The following is a 23,057-nucleotide window of genomic DNA, read 5'->3' as shown; positions in this document are numbered from 1 at the left end:
TGTCTATATAAGAGTGTGAATCTTGATAAATGCATTGTGGGTAAAATTTTAAAAGCTAATATCTTTGAATTAAAATTTGCAAGGAAAAAATGTTGACCTAAATGAAATTAACTTTCGAAGAAAACTCCTACAGGAAGAATTTCAAACAGAGTTGAATAACCGAGGATGCTCAAAAACATCTATGGAATTTCTTTGAAGCAATGTGCTGTTCGTACCCATATAACCAGAAACAGGTACTCAGATGCGTCCTAGCCTTCGGATAATTATATAAATGAATGGTCTCTCTGCGATGAAAAAAAAAAAAAAACGGGTGTCCTGTTTTCCCACTTTCAACTAAAAAGTCCTCACAAATGTCTTGTGGTAGACAAGATTCGAACACGTATTTCCATCTAAGGGGCATGGCTAACTGAGCTACGGAGACTTTATGTTTTAGTTATATAAAAATAAAATAAAATAAAAAACTTGGTTCAAATCCCGTCTTGAAACATAACTTATACGAGAGTTTTGTAACTAAAGGCGGGTAGCCAATTTCATAATGGAAGTGGTATTCTTTGCCCGATAAATGAAGTTTTTTTTTTTTTTTATCTCTCAACACATTTCAATCGGAATTAGCAGTCATGGTACAGCCGAAGAAATCCAAAATGTATTTAACAGCAACTGTAAAACAGTTGCCCTGCATAAGCACATCCCTCTGATAAAACCACTGATTGCGGACTGGATGAACTACAACTCCACATTATTTACGTGTTCAGAGTAGATAGTACGTTATCTGAAACATCAGCTGATTTCTATAACATCTTTTAGCGATGAAAGTAGCTTTATTATGCCGACCAGAATAGTATAGCTTGAGCGTTTTTTGCTTATTGTGAGTCGTTGATATTCCTTGTGTTATATCAGTTAATGTCTGTAGCCCTGATGGACTTTGCATCTGTGTGGTTAAGAGTTCTTGCTCAGGTAAGAAATAATACTTCTCTGGATACGAAGATATTCTTTGAGATGGAGAGAGGAATAGATTGTGCCTCTCTATCTAATGAAACGGTATACTCACTGACTACCGAGAACAGCGTACTAAAATAAAGAAACCAATCAGACATACTTTTGAAATTAACGTGGTATTTTATGATATTTATAATTTAGTTTGTTCTGTCCTTTGCATCTCCACAGTGCAGTCGGTAAAAAAATATGCTTTTTTATATTTGATCTACTCAAGAAAGGTAGCAAGACTTATAGCTATATAGTTCGAATCCTGACATGATGCGGGCTTGATGTTTGCGATTGTCTGGAGGCGGTAGATTTCCACTGCCCGGTGTGACCACGACACTTTGCTTACTGGAGGTCTGAAGTGGCTCTTGAAAATGTTCCATGTTTGGTCTCTGCAGAAAGATTCATCCCTAATCCATAACCTATCTACTAGAGGGTTAAAAAAGTCGACAGAATTTAAACACAATTCCTTAATAGAATTATCTGTAAAAAAATGACATCCTCTTCTAATACATTTGCCTTATTTAAGTAACGGTCCCCATACGACTATTAAGGGCGCCCACTGAAAGCTGAACAAATATGAAGTTATTAAAGAATGTCTCCGGCGACAATTAGCTGACACACGAGTAGCACAGAAACTTTTTTTTTTTGTTAGCGGCAAAATGTTATTCAGTAAATTTACAGCGTTACTATAAAAATTACCAGTTTTAAAAATATAAAAAAATATGTAAATATATTTTTCGATATACAAAGAAGTTTGATGTAAAAATTAAAAGAAATTTGATGAGACAATTTTGTAATTGCTTCATATATTTTAAGGAAATATTTTCAAAATTCTAACACCATAATTAATTTCTGATATTGTCTAATGAAGTAGAATTTGTGCAGCACGACTAATCGAGGCTGGAGGATGCGGATTGATTTACTCAATCCAATACCCTTAGAGGGTAATGGATGGCAATGCTGTAGCCAATGAAGTTCTAACTGAGGCCTGGCTATTGCTGTTACCCTCCTGCCATGATCAGAGCTTTAATAGCTCAATAACACCTTATCCCTACACTGTCCTCTACAGATAACGGGGAAGATGAAAAGCATTCTTGCTTCGCCCCTATAAGCCAGTCCTTATAAGGACTAATCGAGGCCCATCTCAAGATCAAAAAACCCCCAGGTCCGGATGGCATCACTAACCAAGTCATCAAGGCACTACCCATAGCACATCTGGCAAACATCATAAACTCCATCCTCAAATGGCAGCACTTCCCCAGTCATGGAAAATAGCTGACATCATCCCAATTCACAAACCAGGCAAAGATCCACACCTACCTGAAAATTACCGTCCCATCAGCCTGCTATCCAATTTAGGGAAAATAGCTGAGAAAATCATCCTCATCAGACTCCAAGATCATGTCAACCAATTAAATATCATTCCAGAAGAACAATTCGGCTTCCGTCAAAATCACAGCACCACCCATCAAATCCATAGACTGGTAGAATACATCACCACAGGATTCAATTGGAATCAACACACTGGAGCTGTCTTCCTAGACATCTCAAAGGCCTTCGATAAGATCTGGCACCAAGGCCTCCCTACAAACTTATCATCGCTAACCTTCTACTAAACATGATACACCTGATCAAATCATAAATCTCCAACAGGAGGATGCAAGTCAAAATCAATGAAACAGTCTCATCCCAACGGAAAATCCTCGCTGGAGTTCCTCAGGGATCACTGCTAGCCCCGATCCTGTTCAACATCTATATGGCAGACATCCCTCAAAATCCTCTCACATCCACCATCGCCCTTTATGCTGATGACACGGCTATTCTAGCCAGATCTCGTCAACCACTTCTCGTCACCAAAAAACTACAAGACACCATCCTGAATCTAGAAAAATGGTTTAAAGACTGGCGACTACAAATAAACCCCCAGAAAAGTACAACGATACTCTTCACAAGAAGACGAGCATCCCCCAAAGGAGACATCACCCTGTTCAACTCTAAAATACCCTGGAAAACTGAAGCAAAATACCTAGGAATACTTCTCGATAAGCGATTATGCTTCAACAGCCACATCAAGAGCATATGCACCAAAGCTTCAAAAGTTATCGCCCAGCTATACCCCTTGATCAACAGACACAGCAAACTAAGCTCAACAAATAAAATACTACTGTACAAGACAGTGATCCGTCCCACAGTCATATACTCCTCCCCAGCCTGGAGCCATACCTCCAAGACAAACATCCTCAAACTACAAAGACTACAGAACAAATGCCTGCGAATGGTTCTGGACGCCCCGTGGTTCATCAGGAACGCCCAGATCCACCGGGACATAAATATCCCCTACATCTCTCCACTACTACGCTCCCTAGCAGAAAAATTCTTTATGAAGACATCTACCCATCCAAACCAACTGACCGGAAACTATGACGGTAATGACTACTGGAAACATAAAAGACCGAAAGCCATCCTAACACCCAACGACGAAGAACCACTTCTGCCCACTCAGGGCGAACTAAAATAGCTCGCAAATCTCTCCCATCACTGCTCCCGAAACAGACAACAGGGAATATGAAAAGCGTCAAGCTTCACCCTTTGCGCCATATATGTCCTGCGTCCTGCGACTAATCGAGGAAAGAATCGACCGTGAGATGCGGTGATTAATTAATAATACCCTTGGAGGGTAATCGATGGCAATGCTGTAGCCAATGAAGTTTTAGCTGAGACTCGGCTATTGCTATTACCCTCCTGCCATGACATGATCTGAGCTTTAATAGCTCAATAACACCTTATCCCTACACTGTCCTCTACAGACAACGGGGAAGATGAAAAGCATTCTTGCTTCGCCCCTTCAAGCCAGTCCTTATAAGGATAAGGATTGTAATCGATGTTTCAGTTGAATTCCTATAAAATTTTAATCATCGTTATACATATACATATATGAATATATTATTTCAGTTGAATTCCTATAGGAATTTAACTATCATCGTTATACAGTATATAATATATGGGAATAACATACATATGTGAATATATATTACGTCAAGAGAGAAAAAGTAATGGGACGATCAAGGCATCTCCTTCTACTTACGCATGTGGTAGTGGTGGGGGAGTCGTTTTCTGTGTCAGAGTATTCCTATTTTGCTAACACGGTTCCGCTATACAGAAAGCATTGCTTTCAAATACCGCAGAAATTTTACTTAAATATTTTCTTGAATGTTTACGTTCTGTTTTGGGACAATTAGCTATGCTGATCCGTGTTCGGAGCTACTGGAGTGATATTAATTTAAATCTAACATAATATGAAGTTTTTAGCAAGTAGTTCAATTGAATAAAACCCCGGTAACGAAGGACATGTAGGTTGTTCCCAGCCTGTTGAGGACCAGGCCATGGCCATGTATTCCCGAAATTTATTTATTTTATTTTATTTAAAGTTTAAATAAAAATTTAAACTTAAAAAAATTGTTCACACACTTAATTATAATTTACTATTTTAGTAAATGTTTAATATAATATTATTGTTAATTAATATTATGCTATGTTGTGTTGATCCTGATGTTAACATTGACGGTAAGAGTTTTGGTCGTCAGTTATTAATTAAACAAAGTTTTTTTCACGAGTATTGGTAGCAAAAATAAATTTGACTTGTGCAAAGTTCCAATATCAAAGAGGATGTTGGGCCTTCCACCTGTTCAATATAAACGACTTTTTCCATTCTTTCATCAAAATAGAAGTTTCCGTCGATACCGAGTTCGTCGGTATCAACAATGCCCTCTGGTTGGATTTGACCCTGCGTTCGAATCCTGTCTACAACATTAAGAAACCTTTATAAGCACTTTTTCAAATGAAAATGAGTTGAGCACTCTCATACGAAGAAAAGATTTTCAGGGACACTCGGGTTTTTCACATTCAAACTGTACGAACACATACTGGCCACTGAATTAGAAACTTTTCGTTAATACCGTGTTGGACCTCTATTAGCCCGAATTAAAGCACTGGATTCCACAAGGTGCTGGATTGCAAGTACGTGTACAACATGCCAGGTATTCACTAGACAGTCTTCGACTGGCTCAGATTTGATGGAAGGGGACTTTGCTGCCGGTTCTGTTTTTCTAACATGTCTCATACATTCTCAGTGTGGTTCAGATCCGGGCATTGTGGTGGCCAGAGAAAATGGTGGAAGTCGCTGTCATGCTTGCTGAACCACTGCTGAACAAGAAACAACCGTTACTTGCTTTATTAAAAGGCAACACTACAGGAAGGACTTGATCAGCAACAATGTTCAGATATTCCTTGGAGGACACTCGACTTTCCAGCAATATCAGGGGACTCGCTCCCTACCAATAGAACATGTGCCACGCCATGACATCACTTGTAGAACCCTGAGTTATGTTTACAAGGCGAGCTGGGTTTATTGATTCATGGAGCTCTCGCCAAACTTGCTAACTACCTTCGATACAGAACAAGATGTATCGTGACTAGTCGGACCACATGACTTTTTTTTTTCCAGTGTCCAGTGACGATGTTCCTGACACCACTGTAGACGAACTTTCCGGTTCTTCGCAGAAATTAGTGGTTTCCGTATAATCATGCGAATGCCCATACCGATCCTCTTCCATTCCCTGCGCAGAGTTGGGTGAGATATGGGTCGGGAACAGCCTTCATTAAATGCTTCGGTCAACTGCTGCACACAGGAAGTTCTATTTGTCCGTACAAGCTTTCTCAGATGACGGCGATTTGGTTCTTGGCCGATAGTTTTCGGATCAGAGTTATGCCTCTTAGAGAAGAAATGTGGATTATTTTCCCACTGATTAAACAATCGGGATATCTTATCTTTTGAGAAACCAGTCAGCTCTGCTGTTTTTCAAAATCGTGGCTCCAGCTAGATGGGCCCAGCAATAAGCCCTTTATCGAACTCCAAAAGATCCTTTGTTTTTCCCATTGTGATCAACGATTACTGACCAGCAGCATTCTTAAATAGTTGCCTAGAACATATGGTGACACATAACTGAGTATTCTGCATATACGCTGCGTAAGTGACGTTTACGTGTATCTATATAAAGGTTTCTAATTCAGTCGCCGGTATGTGTACGTACGTACTTAAGACATAACACACACACACACACACACACACACACACACACACACACACACACACACACACACACACACACACACACACACACACAGGGTTCGGCCGCAATCCCGAATAATAACAAGAAGTCACCCAAAAACTCCATGACTGAGAATTTAATCAAAAAACCCTTTTTGCTTCAGAGACAAAAGACTCGCATTTTAAATGCATTTGAGGACTAACGATAAGCAGGGTGGTTCTCACACAAGGCAATCCTATCGTCTACCACCCAACGCTACACATAAAACATTCATACTACAGTCAGATTCCAACCCATGGCCTGTTGGATGTAAAGTGAAAACGCAGCACATTAAGCCATCTAATCAAGGCCAAGTTTTGTTTGATGCTTCAAGTAATGTTGCTGGTGGGTTGGCTATGAAAATATTCATATGTTGATTACACGTTTTCAAGTCGATAGTCCTGATAGTGGTCAGGCTTAGATGCTAATTTTATCTAAGCATGACTCTTTAACTATTCTGAAAGGTGATGTAACACTATTGGTATTATATTAATACCTCAAAAATTCAATCATCTTCTGAGACGCATAGATACCACGTCCCCTTCCATGTGAGCAACAGGTACACTAGTTCTTTCTCTCTCTCTCTCTCTCTCTCTCCTCTCTAGATTTAATTACGAAGGTACAAAGTAACGAACAAAACACAATATTTTCATCATCTCCACCTACTTTACGATGCTCGTAATAACTACAAAGTTTCCTAACTCTGCAATAAATTTGCCAATGCGCAATTAGAATCTTGTGACCATTTTACTGTTTATAAGCATCAATAAAAACACATCGGTGATTAGATTACTCAGGATTAAAGTACAACTCAGGAAACTAAAAACAGCGCACATCATTTAACATTGGCTAACGCTCGGGATAGAAAACTGCGCGTGAATATTAAAACAAGATAAAAATAAATAGGAAAACTACGCAACATAGTCCGAAGACTATTAGGAACGAGGTTACGTAATTACCATTTTTCAAGGGAGGTGGGAGTTAGTAATGCAAAACCCAATTAAGATACCTTCACTTGACAAAAGATACGAGATGTCTTCTAGGCCATCGATTCTATCTATAAACTAGACTCTAGAAAGAGAATTTAATAAAAAGTTCTCTAATATTATGCAAATGAGGTGGACATAATTGCATTATTTAAACAGTTTTGTATTTTTTGGATGAAACATGACGTTTTTCACACAGTTTCGCCTCCCCCCCCCATCTCAAAGCTTTTCTTTTTCTCATTTAAATCTTAAATTGTGCCCTACGTCAACTTTTCAAAAAGTATGACATTCTTTTAAGTTCAAACTCTGCACGACATTTCTCTTTCATCTTTTTAGTGACAACTTGTGGACCTTGAAAAATATTAATTCCGAGAATTTAGACTCAACACCATTGCGATAAGTGGAAGTAGCAGTCCCCCATCCTCCCCCACCTCATCCTTTGCATTTCATTTCGGAGTTTTAAATCGTAATCTAAATTTGTCTTGGACGAAATGTTAATTATATTTATATCCCTCTTAAATCCCTTGATTTTTAAGGAAACTTAAGAAAGATTAAATTATTACAAAAACTATTTAAAAAAAAAACACATTTTAAATTTTACTGTAGAACAACCAAAGACGAGTCCCTCATTATAGAATGGAATAATTAAACCCCCCTCTGGTTTGAGGTTAAACACTTAGGAAATGTTTAACCAATTAAACAACTCCGAGGACAAACAAAACTCGATAACACAAATCCACAGGGGAGAATCTTATAGACAACAATTCATAATTTCGTCGTAACATTTCTTAAATAAATATAGGAAGTGTAATTACCAGACAGGAGTATTATTTCCCCAAGGAACTCACCAAGAGAGTAAACAGCCTTGGAGATAAATTTTACGGAGAAAATGAATCGAATTGGCTTTGGTTGTATCTTTAGTTTCGTCTTCCAGCATTAACAAAAGATTTAAGAATTTTGCTGTACTTTTTTTACGTGAAACTATATCAGAGCGATTAAAGACAAATATTGTAATTCATACAGAAAATATGTAACATCCGTTAATTTCTGACAGTACCCGAATGAGACATTAGACTGACTTATTCCAAATACAAAACCACTGACAAATATGATCTCCTGTATTTATATAAGCAAATAATAAAAAGAAATAAAGCTTCTAACACTTATTTATTCCGAAGAATGGTTGAGCTCTTTTAACCTTAAATAAATCTTGGAATTCACTTGACATATGATCTTCACCGAGCTGAATTCTCGGCTTGTTGATCAAATGATGCTGAATTTTCACCATTACATCGGAGAGAGAGAGAGAGAGAGAGAGAGAGAGAGAGAGAAAATATGTACAATTGTCGCCATGTTGTGATCCTAAACCTAATGGGTATATTATCATCTGAAGTAGTGTGACTTTTACGCACGATTTTTGAAAGGCAACTTTAAAGACTCGAGTTTGCCATAGGAATAACCCCTAGAAACTAAATAACTGGTGGGGGAAAAGTGGGAGTAAAAGTTCCTCTAGAACTTATAATGGTCTTTCTTCTAGCAATCTGGAGCAAAAAACGGTTCTGTTTTTAGAACCATATCGCATAATAGATTTTGTATTCGCAGCATAGTTCTTCAGTGATAATCCTTTGGTGGCGATTAAAATAAAGTTATGTAACTTTCATCTTATACTGGAGAGTTAAGTTGATTTAAAAAACAAAACGGTAATCAATTTCACTTTTACAGACCTCTCTATAAAGAAACTCAAAGTATTTATTGCTATTTTTGATTACTATTGATCGCCAAAGAGGGAACCACTGATACAATACAGTTCGTCTAGTAGAATTCATAGCATCAATGAGATCATAATTCTTGGTTTTAAATGAATCTCTACTTGCGCACTTGTTTGAATCCCGTCTAAACTGCAAATAACCTTTATGAGAGCTTTTTTAACTGAAGGTAAGTGAACTCGTCTCCTACGGATGTGGAAGGGCTTTTGCATCCCACAAAACAGCAGAGAAGAGAGCATGGAATTTACCCACTTTGTTCACAGATCCTTTTTGCATCTTCCCCCCCCCTCACCCCAACAAAAAAAAGTCATACGATGGGACTTGCTTTCCCGTCACTTAACTGGTTTAATCTGGTTGAGTTCCATCACGGTTTGAGAGATGTCATTGAGTTATGAAAAGGATTGAATTTTACAGCATTTTTAGATGCGATATCCTGCTTCTCTGGTTCCTAACCATGTTTCCATTATTATAGAATGCAAAGTAACGATTCAGCAGATGAGGAATTCAACAACTGTCACGTCATTGTAGCATTACAACATTTGAAGTTTTTCTTCGCCAAATTTGATAACTGTGTCGGATGAGGTTTGTCATTTGCTAGTCATTTCTGCAAACTTATCAATTTATTTACATTACTTGGAACTATTTATTTACGTACAGTACTTGCACCCTGATATAATGAATACTGAGCAACAGGTAGATATCAGAGAATTAAATCAAGTTTACTGATCAAATAAAAATCAAGTATTTCGGATAGAAGGTAACAACCCATCGTCAGTAATAACAAATAAAGCCAAACATAAAAACACTCAACTAAGCGTTCATGGCAAATGTTACGTGGCTAGAAGGATGACATCTAATTAAACCTAATGATCAATATTAAACATGTAATGGGTTTCGAAAACAAGTCACTAACGATTGGAATGTCCCAGCTTTTAACCCATCGTTCCTATTTAATTTTGGACGATATAAAAGAGTCTCCGAGCACCTCTTTAAACAAACGTTTAAAAGAGCATCTATGAATCAGGAGTGAGTTTTTTTTTTTCAGTGTTTGAGTATTCGACACCATACTTTGCGAGACCGGACTTATACGACTTCTGGTAGCAGATAGTATTGGTGTTCGCTGTTTCTTTCTCTATTGAGAATCATGCTTGTCAAAAATATGAAACATATGGGACTTGGTAAACACAAAGTAGAGATAAAAGAGAGAATTTATTTTAGGTGTAAGGCTAGGAAGTATTTGGAGTTAGGTTCGAAGCAACTAAGAGTATGAGACGCATTATGTTTGAGAGCTGCGTGTGTTCTTCTAGCCGATTTGTCTGTGTGGTCAAAAAACAAGAGTTTCCGGGAGATAAAAACCCTTTCCCATCTATACAAGACCGGCTAACTTACTTTCAGATGAAAAACCCTAATAACGGTTCTTCGCGTTCAAGACGGGAGTCGAACCCACGTCTTTCCATCCAAATGGCTTCGTTTATACAGATTGAGCTACTGAGGCTCGTTTTAGTATTTCAGTATTTTTTAGTATTTCATGCGTGCGATTCATCTAAAAAAAGTAAACCAATTTAAGCTCCAGATAACAAGAATATCCAGTAGTCATTAATAAATGTCAAATGGTGTAAAATACAGTCACTTTAATATTATTTCTTTTTTTTCTATACATGAAAGAAGCCAATTTGACATTTAGCATCATGCATGCGCATGCGTACATTGAGTTATGTGATGCCTTCCATTCTTTTCCTACTCTTTGTGATCTTGTGAACAAAGGACTCGATCTCATTCGATCTCTTGACTCTTCTTTCAGCAGTTGCATCATATCAGTAAGATCCTTTATGCTGTCTATCCAATTGCTTGGCGGTGTTCCTCTTCTTCTCATTCCCTCTATCTTCGCCAACATAACTGCTTTTTCCAATGATGTCGCGTAATATGTCCAGAATACATCAACTTCTATCTCGCTATCATCGCCTCCAAAGGATCATTCTGTCTTTTTATTCTCTAAAACCTTCTTCATTTTTTGCAGTTCATGGGATTCTTAATCGTCTCCTTCACTCCCATAATTCAAATGAGTCCGTTCTCTTTCTGCCTTTCTATTTAATAATCCGGCTTTCACATTCATACATCACCACTGGAAATACCACTGCCTTAATAATTCTAACTTTCTTTTCTTTATCTCCATATTTCATACTTTTTGACAGTTGAACACAGTTTTTTCCGACAATTTTCTTCTAATTTCATTTTCACTTTGACTATAATTTCTTATTCTGTCCCAAGAATAAATCGTGACTTTCAGCCACCTTTATTTTGTTTTCCTCAATCATAAATTCATCCAAATTGAAAAAAGTCTTCGATTTACTTTTACTGATGTTTTATATTAAGCCAAGCTTTTTTTTTTGGTTTGTTTGCTTTCCCTCTTAACTAACAGAATCAATTGCTCGAGGATATTCCTTAGTTTTGCTACGAGAGCTGTATCAACCGCATCTTAAATTATTTATTTTTCTGTATCCAGTCTTAATTCCTGCTGAGTCTTTATCTAAGACAGCCTTTTACGAATATATTCACTACAAATATTATATATTAAGTATACATCCCTGCTGCACACCCCTTTTCAATTAGAACAACTTTCCATTTCTTCAAAGATTGTTTTTATTGAGTTTCTTGATTGTCGTAACGGTTTTTTTTTAAATTAAACAATTAGATATTGAGATATTCCCATTCCTTTCTCGTCGTATTTTGCAGTCAAATCAAATGCTTTCTTAAAATCAATAATAAAAAAAAAAGACGAACACTTCATTTTGAAATTCTCTTGTTTTTTCCATAATCCATCGCTTCCCATAATTTTCCTAAAACCTGTCTGTTCACTCATTTCTCTATTCACGTATGGTTCCGTCATTTTTTGGAATACTTTCAACGTGACTTTACGAAAGACCGAAGAACTTATAGCAAATGGATGCTGTGGGAGAGCAGGATTAGGAATCGAGTAATCTCTCTCTCGATCTTCTTCTTCAACTGTTCAAGATTACAGTTCCCTTTTCACATTCTCTTATATTTGGCTTTCTTTGGAATTTGCATGAATGCTGATGTTTACCATTCTGTATTCCAGTATATTTTTTTCCAAATCTTTGACAAATTTCAGTATTAATAAATTCACGAGTTCGTCCCTACGAGAGGAACCTTTATCAGTTTACAGTCGAATGGTGAGTTAGCCGGTCACATGGCGAGGTTAATTTTGTTTTGTCTCACAGCAGGGAAACTCAAGTTTTTTCCCTCAAAACAGGTCACTGACCGCTTGAACCGACATAGGATACTAATGGAAGAGAATAGAGCCTCTCCATCTTATCTTTCTACTGCACATTACGAATCTCAGGGAGAAATCCATAAGAATCAACTTCCTGGATGACGATAGCACTTTACAGGACAGGACTTTGTCCCAAGCTGCTGTCGATAATTTCACTGCCACTCCATCAGCTCCAGGATATTTGCTGGTAGCTGTTCCATTGTCCATATCACCTCATTTTTCATTATCGTCGATTCCTCCAAAAATTCTCTCCTTTTAAATTCTTCTTCTACATTAACATCTTTCTTGTACGAATCCTCTGCATATATTTTCAATTTTTTTTCACTTTTTCTTTTTTTTTTTCTTCCATCAATATTCGCCGAATTACTTTTTAATACTCCAAATTTAGAGATAAACTTCCTGTAACTTCTTTTATCTTCCTAAATAGATATTTTCTACTTCACTTTATTTCACTTTCTTCAGTTTCCTTGCACCTTTAGTTTAGATGAAAATCTACATTTAATTGTCCAACCTTTTTTTTTGTTTGTTTCCCCCTGTAGTTTAATTTTAATTCTTTCATCTGTTATCTGAATAGCCTCTTCTGACAGCCATTTACAATCTATCTTTATTTCTGGTTGATTTAATCAGATTATTATTTGCTTCTTGGGTCGAGACTTTTAAAGGCATGGGGAGATGATTTCCGCAAAAAAAAAAAAAAAAGTACCAAAAGTCGTCGATAGGGGGAAATTTGGCGCTGGAGGAGTCGAAAACAAGCGGACAATTACATGTGACTTTTGGCTGTCACGTGTATTTTAAATCCGTTGTGTATGTTGGTGGCGTTCCCAACTTGCATGTCTTGAAAGAGAACATAAAACGGGCTGTTATGAACATCCAATCCGACTCCTTACGCTCAGCTGTAGAGCATGTCGCACACCGGATGCAGTTTGTTGTACACAAGAAAGGTCAGCACATTGAAAATCGTGTATGTGGTCCAGAAAATCCTGATTCTGATGAATAAAAGATTATTTCTATTTGTTGAGTTCAATCACTACATTAATTTCTGCGTCTCTCGCAATTTATTGTTTTAGTTTAATTATTATTATTCTTATTATCATTGTGACGCGCCACATATCCAGCTGGAATGAGCGACGCAGCTGTCACTTACACCGTCGAAATGTTATTATTCCATTTTATCTGCCTTTAATATAATTATCCGCTTGTTTTCGGCTCCGCCAGCGCCAAAAATTCCTCTATCGGCGACGTTTGGTACTAAATCTTTTTTTTCGCGGAAATCATCTCCCCATGCCGTCAAAAGTCTCAACATAAAATTTGGTCTCATTCCGTTTATTGGTTTTAGCTACAGATGCCTCCAAAGAGAGAAAGTTATTTTATGGCCACCCTGTATATTGTGTTTCTTCTCACAGTTCTTATAATTCTCTTCTTATTTTATCGTCGTCGTCGTCCGGTAGCATCCTCTAGCAAGAGAGTTGCAGCAGATGAGCAGCTCTTCTCCATTTCTCTCTGTCTGTCGCTTCCATCATTCTTAAACCAGTCCATTCCACGATGTCATTAAACCACTCTCTAGTTGGTCTTCCACGTCTTCTCTTCCCCTCAACTTTCCTTTGTAATATAGTTCTTGTCAGGTGTCCCGAAGAACCTCTCAGAAGATATCCTGCAAATCTAGTCTTTCTTTGCATAATATTCTTTAACAGTGTTCTTTCTATCCCAACTCGTCTTAAAACTTCTTGATTTGATATTCTTTCTGTATAGCTTATCTTTTCCATCTTTCTATAACACCACATTTCCAATGCATTAATTCTTTCCATATCTCTCTTTCTGAGTGTCCATGACTCACTTCCATAACTTGCAATACTCCAAACTGTTGCTTTAACTATTCCAATTCTAACACCTATTTTAGTGTTCTTGTTTATTAAAATTCTCTTCATTTCCAGAAATGCCGATTTAGCTTTGCCTATTCTATTTCTAATGTCCAACTCTGAAGTGCCTTTCTCTGAGATCCAGCTACCTAAATATTGAAATCTTTCCACTTCTTCTAAAATCTTTCCTCTACATCTTATTTTTACATTATCTCCTATTTTTCTACCCATTATCATTATCTTGGTCTTTTTTGTGTTAATTCTTAGTCCATACTCTTTACAAGAGTTTTCAATTCTTTGAATAATTTGTTATAACCCATTTTCACTTAATGATTCTTCCGTTTATTTTTATTCCTTCTTCTACATCCTTTTATAAACCATATCCTTCCTTTATATGATTTAAATGAAATTGGATATAGCCTTTTTTGTTCCTTTAATTTCAATTTAAGTTCAGCAATCGATCAATCGTCATCTGTTCCATTTTGCACAGTGCTTTTGCCGCTTTGATAACACATCTCCTCCCTTCAGTTGGCAATAATATAATCTATTTGGTGAACTCAGTGTGTACAATCGTCTTTTAAGTTGTTGAAAGCAAATGTCTGAAATGAAACATTGTTCTCGATACAAAAATTTAATATCTTTATTTTTTTTCATGCTTCATTCTTCAAACATGAACCAAATTTTGTAATGCTTCGTTCTTCTTTAACTGTTACATTCCAAATATTTAATGGCAATAAAAATCTCATTTCTCGATATTGTCGCAATCTACTTCATCACTTGCATCTGTAATGAATGTAACGTACCCCTGTAGGAGTGTGACATTCGTCGAATATGCCTTTATTCAGGTTTGAATTATTCTGTAAAACGCCGAGTTGGGATCCCAAAATGTATTTTTCATACATTCTTCCAAAGCGTTCCATCTTTTAGCACCATAATTCGACATTCTCAGTTAAGAGTTGCTTGACAAGCCATATACAGAAGTGGTTTTCCATTGCCTTCTTCTGTGTTTGAGGTGCACATTGGTTTAATGATCTCTAAGGCCAACCTGCCATGGGAGATGCTACCAGGAGAAACTTGCAATTCTCTAGACAGAATTAGCCTGCTTAACCTAACCGAAATTCATTTCCCACTATATCGACGTATGCAATCGACTTTGGGGAGCAAGGATGTAATGACTGGACTTTTTGTTTGTTTGGAGGATAGAAAATGTTTGGCGGAGCCGGTTGAGAATGCTTTGTCGGTGAACGACCTCAAGAATGTTACTCATTGTATATATATATATGAATACTGGTGAGTACGGAACTCCCACTATGAGTTCAATAGGAACACTCAACAAAATAATAATAATAATAATAATGATAATAATAATAATAATAATAATAATAATAATAATAATAATAATAATAATAATAATAATAATAATAATAATAATAATAATAATAATAATAATTGAGAGACAGAACGTGTACTCAAGCATAAACAGACAATTATATTCCCATCCAAAAAGACAAAACGTAGTCCTTATAAGGACTGGCTTAAAGGGGCGAAGCAAGAATGCTTTTCATATTCCCCGTTATCTGTAGAGGACAGTGTAGGGATAAGGTGTTATTGAGCTATTAAATTAAATTAAAGCTCTGATCATGGCAGGAGGGTAACAGCAATAGCCAAGTCTCAGTTAGAACTTCATTGGCTACAGCATTGCCATCCATTACCCTCCAAGGGTATTGGATTGAATGAATCAATCACCGCATCTCACGGTCGATTGATCATCAATTCTCTCCTGGAAATCCTTATCCTTATAGGGACTGGCTTAAAGGGGCGAAGCAAGAATGCTTTTCATATTCCCCGTTATCTGTAGAGGACAGTGTAGGGATAAGGTGTTATTGAGCTATTAATTAAAGCTCTGATCATGGCAGGAGGGTAACAGCAATAGCCGAGCCTCAGTTAGAACTTCATTGGCTACAACAATGCTATCCATTACCCTCCAAGGGTATTGGATTGAAAATCAATCACCGCATCTCACGGTCGATTGATTCTTGACAAAACGTAGGTAAAAATGAATAGACTTATTAATATTCATATATAAAAAATAAAATAGTGTGTTATTGCATTATGATTAAACTTCAGATTTCAATTAAAAATATGGAATTATTTTTGCTAATTAAATAATATACTTTACTTAAAATATTTTGTTTTAGTATTTACTCAAAATTACTTAGTTTTTATACTTTATACTGCTAATTGTCGTAAAGATCTTATACAAACTTAATATAATTTTACATAATTCATGGAGTAAAACTATTCGGATAGAATCTAGAAATAAATTGTATTAAAAAAATTATTATTATTACTAATAGTAGTAGTACATCTTTCCTACTACTTTTCTATGTTTGACAAGTCTACTATTACCATTCAAACCTACCAAAAAAAGTTTGCACCTAGCGACACCTAACGGCAACATCGATAAAGTTCCTAAATAATAGTTTGTACTGTATGAATATGAGGTAATAATTTTTAACTTCGAAATCTACGTAACCGAATCTTCCTACCAAGGGTTAAAGAAATGGTCATTTGTCATTGATGATATATAGGCAACACATTTTTTTATTTAATTGGCAAAAGAATGGCCGATTATGGTCTATCTCATTTAGCCTTCATCAGCTAAATGTTTATAGCCAATACGAACCATTAAATATCGGTACCTGGTTGGCTGATATGCCTCATTACCTTCTGCACAACATTTTTTTTTATATATATATTTTCGATAAGTAATGTTCCAGTCTTTATCTGGAACAAAAGTAAATGGGTGAAGTTCAGTGATAACGTCGACAACATTAAGTAACAATGATACTTTGCACATGTTAGGAATTCACTTACGATTGACGATAAATGAATGACGTCAGGAGTTACGTCATTAGAAACAGAACCAATCATTATCTTTCTTCTATTTTACAAGCAGAATTTATTGCTAACTTGTGTTCTTACTGCAGGAAGTTATTTTAATACAAATGAATTATTTTCATTTTTGTTTTACTGTCCTGTTTTTTTTTTTTTTTTCTGAAAAATCTGGATTCATGTTTTTGCGTTCACATGTTTTATAGTGCAAATTAGTTTCACACAGTGCATTATTATTTTAAATTTTAATCAGCATCCCTTTTTTTTAAATGGCAGGACAGCTCATTAAAATACAAAATTTAACTAATTTAGATAAGCTAAGTTGAGATTTCTTAAAGATGTAATGAACACTTCCGCGACACTTTGGTTCTTTAAACTGGATTGGAAACTAATTCTCAGAGGGGTCGAATTCTCTTCGTAATCGGTAGATTTATTATAAATTTTGGACTCTATATATGAGAAATGAATAGCAGACAAATAACAATACATTTATTCTTTAATTTTAATAAAAGAAATGTTAAGTAATTTAAAATGGTCAGTGTTTATAATTAAAATTATATTTCTCATAATCAAAATGAAATGTTTTGTTTTAAACTTAAGTCATATGACACGATTTCGTTCGAACCACATTTGATTTGACTCGAATGAAAAAAAAAATGTGGAAAAGTGTGCTTTTATTAGTCTCGGGATTGGTTGGTTTGGATTTACGGTGTAAGTAAGGCTACTGGGTTTTATGGCTGGTTTGCCTCTTTTGCGAGATAAGGGTTTTTTCCTCACGAGAATCCGGATTAGTTCCGTAGCTCATTTAAGGATTAGATCATTCTTGAGGAAGCATCTAGAATTCGTTCCTACAGGTGTCAAACTGAAGGATCCAAACAACGAAGAATCAAATTCGTATTTTTTTTCGTTTGTTTATGCTTTGTTCTGTTTTTTACGCTTATTTGTAAACTCACACCGTACCATGCAGGCTTTTCGAAACTGGATCCCACTGAATTAGAGTGGCTAATGATCCCCGTACCGTCCTATGTTTGTACACTGCGTTGTTCTTCCGGCTAACTCAACTTCTAATGAAAAGTCCAGTTCAAGATTTTTCACGTCGTAGACGGGGTTCGAACCTAGTTTTTCCAGCGAAAAGGCATCACCAAACTCGACTCATGTTTATGTTAATAAATAATAAATAAAACTGAATGTAATGAGAATTTAAAACGAATATGGAAAAATCACAATTGATATCATAAGAAATGTGTGTTTTAACCGAATTTCTTGTACATACACTGACGCCATTCTTCTTCTTCTTCCTTTTTTCCCTCTTTTATCTTGCGGTGTCGAGGGTTTTCTATTCATTTAACCACAACCGTACACAAGGATGAGGTGGCTAGCTGTGTGCTTCCCGGTGCATCCTATGTTTTTAGAGGCGTTAAGTTTGCCTGCTTGTGGAATGAAAAACCTCAGATAAACTGGGGGGGGGGGGGGGGGGGCACTGCTGTCCACGCCCAAGACCGACTAACTTTGTTACGTCTGAGAAAGATCCTAAGCTCATCACGTCAACGACAGGAATCGAACTCAATCATGTTTGGGAAAGGAAAATACTCCTTTCCCAAACATGATTGAGAAGCGAATAGCCACTCGGCTAACCGCGCGGACTCACTGACGCCATTTATTATCAAATTAACTGAAACCGAACCTCTTTTCTTTTGTTTTTGCTTCTGCAATTTGTATAATTTTAGTTACATCTTGAACGTTATTTCTTTTTTTTTTTAACACTAAAAATAGCTTGAGTTAATCGAGATGAACACTTTTTTTAGTAAAGATCTGAAATACCGTTCAAAATGATTCCAATACCAAATGTTATTTGGGATCTTTAATTAAAAATCGGGGCAATCAGAAAAGTCTGGATTATCATACAAATAATATAAATATATAAATTTATTCCGCTATCAAATGAAACCCACACAACCCACACTAATGATTGTTGTAACCTATTTTCCTACTCTTAATCTTATTATTTCGCATCTACCCTTCGGAGGAAAAATGAATGAATAAAAATCACTGATCGTATTGCTTAGTAAAATAGTAAAGACACAGGAGATTCGTAAGCAAATGTGTTTAAGACGAAAAGGTGACGTTTAGAAATTGAAGTATTTCAGTTCGTCTTAAACTTAAAAGAAACGGGTTTAGAGAAGAGACAACGGGAACAAATTTGGTCTACAAGCCCGCACAAACATACTTTATATCAGATGACGTCAGAGATCACAAAATATACATAAGAATTCATTATCAAGGTGTGGGTTATAGAAAAAGAGCAGATCGGAGTTATTATTTAATACACACAGCGAAATAAGATTTTTTTTTCAAAGACGAACGGACCGACCTCATGAAAATAGGATGTTTAAGAAGGAGGGCATACATATATCTTTCCATAATGAGAACAGGGATGTACGGAAAGATTTTTCCTTCGATATTTTAACGAAGGCAGTTTATTGCATACGAATACTTTTTCCCCCAAAAAAATCTTCACAAGAAAAATATATAAAAAAAAAAAGAATTTTTGTAGTTTGAGAAACAGTCGATGCAAATAAATTTAGAACAAACGATATGCACGGGCTGTGACACGGAATAAAACTGTCGATGCTTCTGGCACGCGCGACTTGGTGAATCGTGTTGGGAATGGATTCTCGTGTTCAATGTTAACGGATGTTTTCCCGTATCGGTTTTTATTTTTCATAGCGAAGTATAAAAGTGTTTTCTGCGATTCCCCCTCGGGTTAACAAAAAAAAAGAATTTCTTCTCTACATGCAGCACCAAACATTGATGGACTTTGAACCATCTGGTTTATAGTCTAAGCGTGCATTTTGCTTTTAAATATCTTTAATCTAAAACACGAACTCCCTTTCCAATGGGACTAAATTTCGTGTATTGCATCCTATGAATAGTTAATGCTCATAAGTAACCAACTACCGGATCAAATGCGTTTTCGTCTTTACAATGCCAAAGAGAATTCAGGCGATATTTCGAACAGTTTATACGAAAAAAATCTTATTATTGGGAATGTTAGCCAGAACTCGTGTCTGGAAATAATATTTCCGATGCATCGCTGGGAAAGTTTAATTTAAAAAAAAAAATAGTCTTGGTTGTAAGAGTCAATATCTAATTGTTTTAGCAATAATATAACATGGAACTGCATACGAAAGGGACACGTGATTGGTAGCTTGTCAGGGGATTAAATTATATGTACGTTGGTGAATGTATCCGTTAACATTAAGTATAATTTCACTTTAATGTCATTTATTATAAGGGAATTTTCTCATGCAGTTCCTTCTTTGATTTTTTCTAAGTTTCTTCCATTTCTAAAGGTATTCGAAATGTAACTTTCGATCTTACGTACTGTACCGTTATCGATGTATGTGTTTCATTATTTTCTCTACCAGATGACGATACTGTTTTGGCTGTTATGGCATTCGAAACATGGTTTCTCCTATCCCTGTTCGTTAGTAGAAGAACGAAGTCTTGTAGGATGTTTATGTTTTATTTTTATTATTTGTTATTTATTTATTTATTTGTGTGTGTGTGTGTGTGTGTTCCCAGAATGTCTCATCGAGTGATATTTATCAGAGGATAACTCCTCTCTGGGGGGGAGAAATTTGTCACTCATTGATGATAAATGGTTACTTGCATTACAAGCAGATAATTCAGCGTAAGTAATCCCGTCATTATCCCCCTCCCCGGAGATGAAGATAAAAAGTGTAATGTAAGATATGCCCTCCTTCCAAAAAAAGCCCCCCCTGGTCTATGGGCGCGAAAACAAAAGAATCATTTTGACACTGATTTCCTGTCTGCTACCACATTCTCAATGATGATGCATAATCTTGCACGTTGGAAGAAGAATCTTGATGGCTACCATTTCACAAAATATTATGAAGAAAAATCAGAAGCCTGATGAGGAGTTTGTAGATAGTCGGTCTTAAAAAAAAAAAAAATAATAATAATAATCGTAAGTCCAGTGTCTGAATAACTTTGGAGTTATAATCACATACGGTTTGATTTCTCTTTCATTTATACCCTACCTTCTGTGATATTCATAACAATACCATATTTACATAATAAATGTTAGCAAAGATCCAATTTCTCGTAGTTTATTACAGTCATATGCACTCGTTGGGTCAAAATATTGTTTTTAATGTTGATGATATTGCCATTTCAGTGACTGTATATACGACAACTAGCGCCGCCTATGTAATATTAAAAATATTCTGTTGTCCTTATTTATGTCTTATTTCCTTTTATCCTTATTTATATCTGATTTTAAAATATAATACTTAAAAAAAGTATTATTTATTAAATAAAAATGGCAATAAATAAAAATTTTACATATATTTCTAATGAATTTAAAATTAAATTAGAAAATGATAATATACCATTTTTATAAATATATATATTAAATTAAAAATGAAATCTAAAGGAAATAAACAAAGTGGAATTGTGCTATACGGTTATTGCACGGTTTCCATTTCAAAATAGAATCATTTTAAATTTAAAGAAGCTATCTTTATAATTTATATATATATATATATATATATATATATATATATATATATATATATATATATTTATAAATATATCTATTAAATATATATATCTATTAAATATATATATATATATATATATATATATATATATATATATATATATATATATTTATAAATATATCTATTAAATATATATATATATATATTTTTTATTTTTATAAATATATCTATTAAATTAAAAGTGAAATCTAAAGGAATTGTGCCATACGGTTATTGCACGGTTCCATTTCAAAATTGAATCATTTTAAATTTAAAGAAGCTATCTTTATCTCTCTCTTTTTTTCTTTTTTTTCCCAGATAGTATTCGAAGTAAACGATATCCATGAATTCAACACACAATACTAATAAATATAAGTGAGTCGGAAATTCTGAATTGCTTGTTTGCTCAGAACCATCCTAACACGTATATTCACTTGCAGCCTCCTTCTAACCTAACTTGACTTTCTTCAGCTTTAAGAACATCTCCATTTGCAGCACGACTACAACACATAGAAGGTCGCGTCATCACTTTTCGGAAGTTCATTTCGCTTATTTAATATTTAAGTACCAATTTAAGGACACCAAACAGGCGAATGCACTCTACAGAATTAGAAGCGATACAGCAAGTAGAAGAGATTCACTATAAATGGGAATCATCGAACAGATTTAGCGAAATCTTACACAATTTCTCAATCGACTATCTTCTTTTTTTTTTTTTTCTTCACCTGTCTTCAGATAAACATCAGCAAATCTTAGACACTCTGTCTGGTAGCACACAAAGAAAGAGAGAGAACGAATTTCGGTCTTTTTTTTTTTATAATCCAAAAATTCGAGGCTCTCACAGAAAGTTAGACAGCCTGAAAACATATTCAGTTAAATGGGGGGGGGGGGAATTGATGGAAACAGTTGAGTGGGTAAAGTTAATAATAACATTATTAGAATGGCATCGATATAACGTGAAATAACTCATTGTTATCTGAAAGGTATAACTCGAATGGGATTGCACTCTTAATTTATATTCTATATTAATCTATAAATAAATTAGGAATAAAAATAATATTGAATTATAATACAGTATGTTATATTTATAAAATAAAATGAAATTCTATTTTGACTCTTTATAATTTATAAGCATATGATAATACACCATTTAATGATTTCTATATAAAAATCTGAAAGTTTGAAAACCTGGAGAAATCAAGGATCAAGAATCCAATACCCTTGGAGGGTAATGGATGGCAATGCTGTAGCCAATGAAGTTCTAACTGAGGCTCGGCTATTGCTGTTACCCTCCTGCCATGACATGATCAGAGCTTTAATAGTTCAATAACATTTTATCCCTACACTGTCCGCTACAGATAACGGGGAAGATGAAAAGCATTCTTGCTTCGCCCCTTTAAGCCAGTCCTTATAAGGACTATAAATCAAGGACGTGGAGAGAGTGGAGTGGTGGAAAATCGACCGTGAGCTACGGTGATTAATTAATACCCTTGGAGAGTAATGGATGGCAGTGCTGTAGCCAATGAAGTTTTAACTGAGGCTCGGCTATTGCTGTTACCGTCCTGC

The 23,057-nt window shown here is 35.5% G+C and overlaps 1 protein-coding gene across 1 annotated transcript in view; it reads left to right on the top strand.

Moving 5' to 3' along the window:
* The window catches only part of LOC150104974 (allatotropins-like), a 70,758-nt gene that overhangs the window by 5,288 nt on the left and 42,413 nt on the right, over positions 1-23,057 (top strand). The gene's annotated exons all lie outside the window — the stretch shown is intronic.

Source organism: Typopeltis vanoorti, chromosome 7 (assembly GCF_054136105.1).
Source record: "Typopeltis vanoorti isolate ZY-2024b chromosome 7, IOZ_Tvanoo_1.0, whole genome shotgun sequence".
In the NCBI taxonomy this organism is placed as follows: Eukaryota; Metazoa; Arthropoda; class Arachnida; order Uropygi; family Thelyphonidae; genus Typopeltis; species Typopeltis vanoorti.
This window is presented reverse-complemented; position numbering and strand designations above follow the sequence as displayed.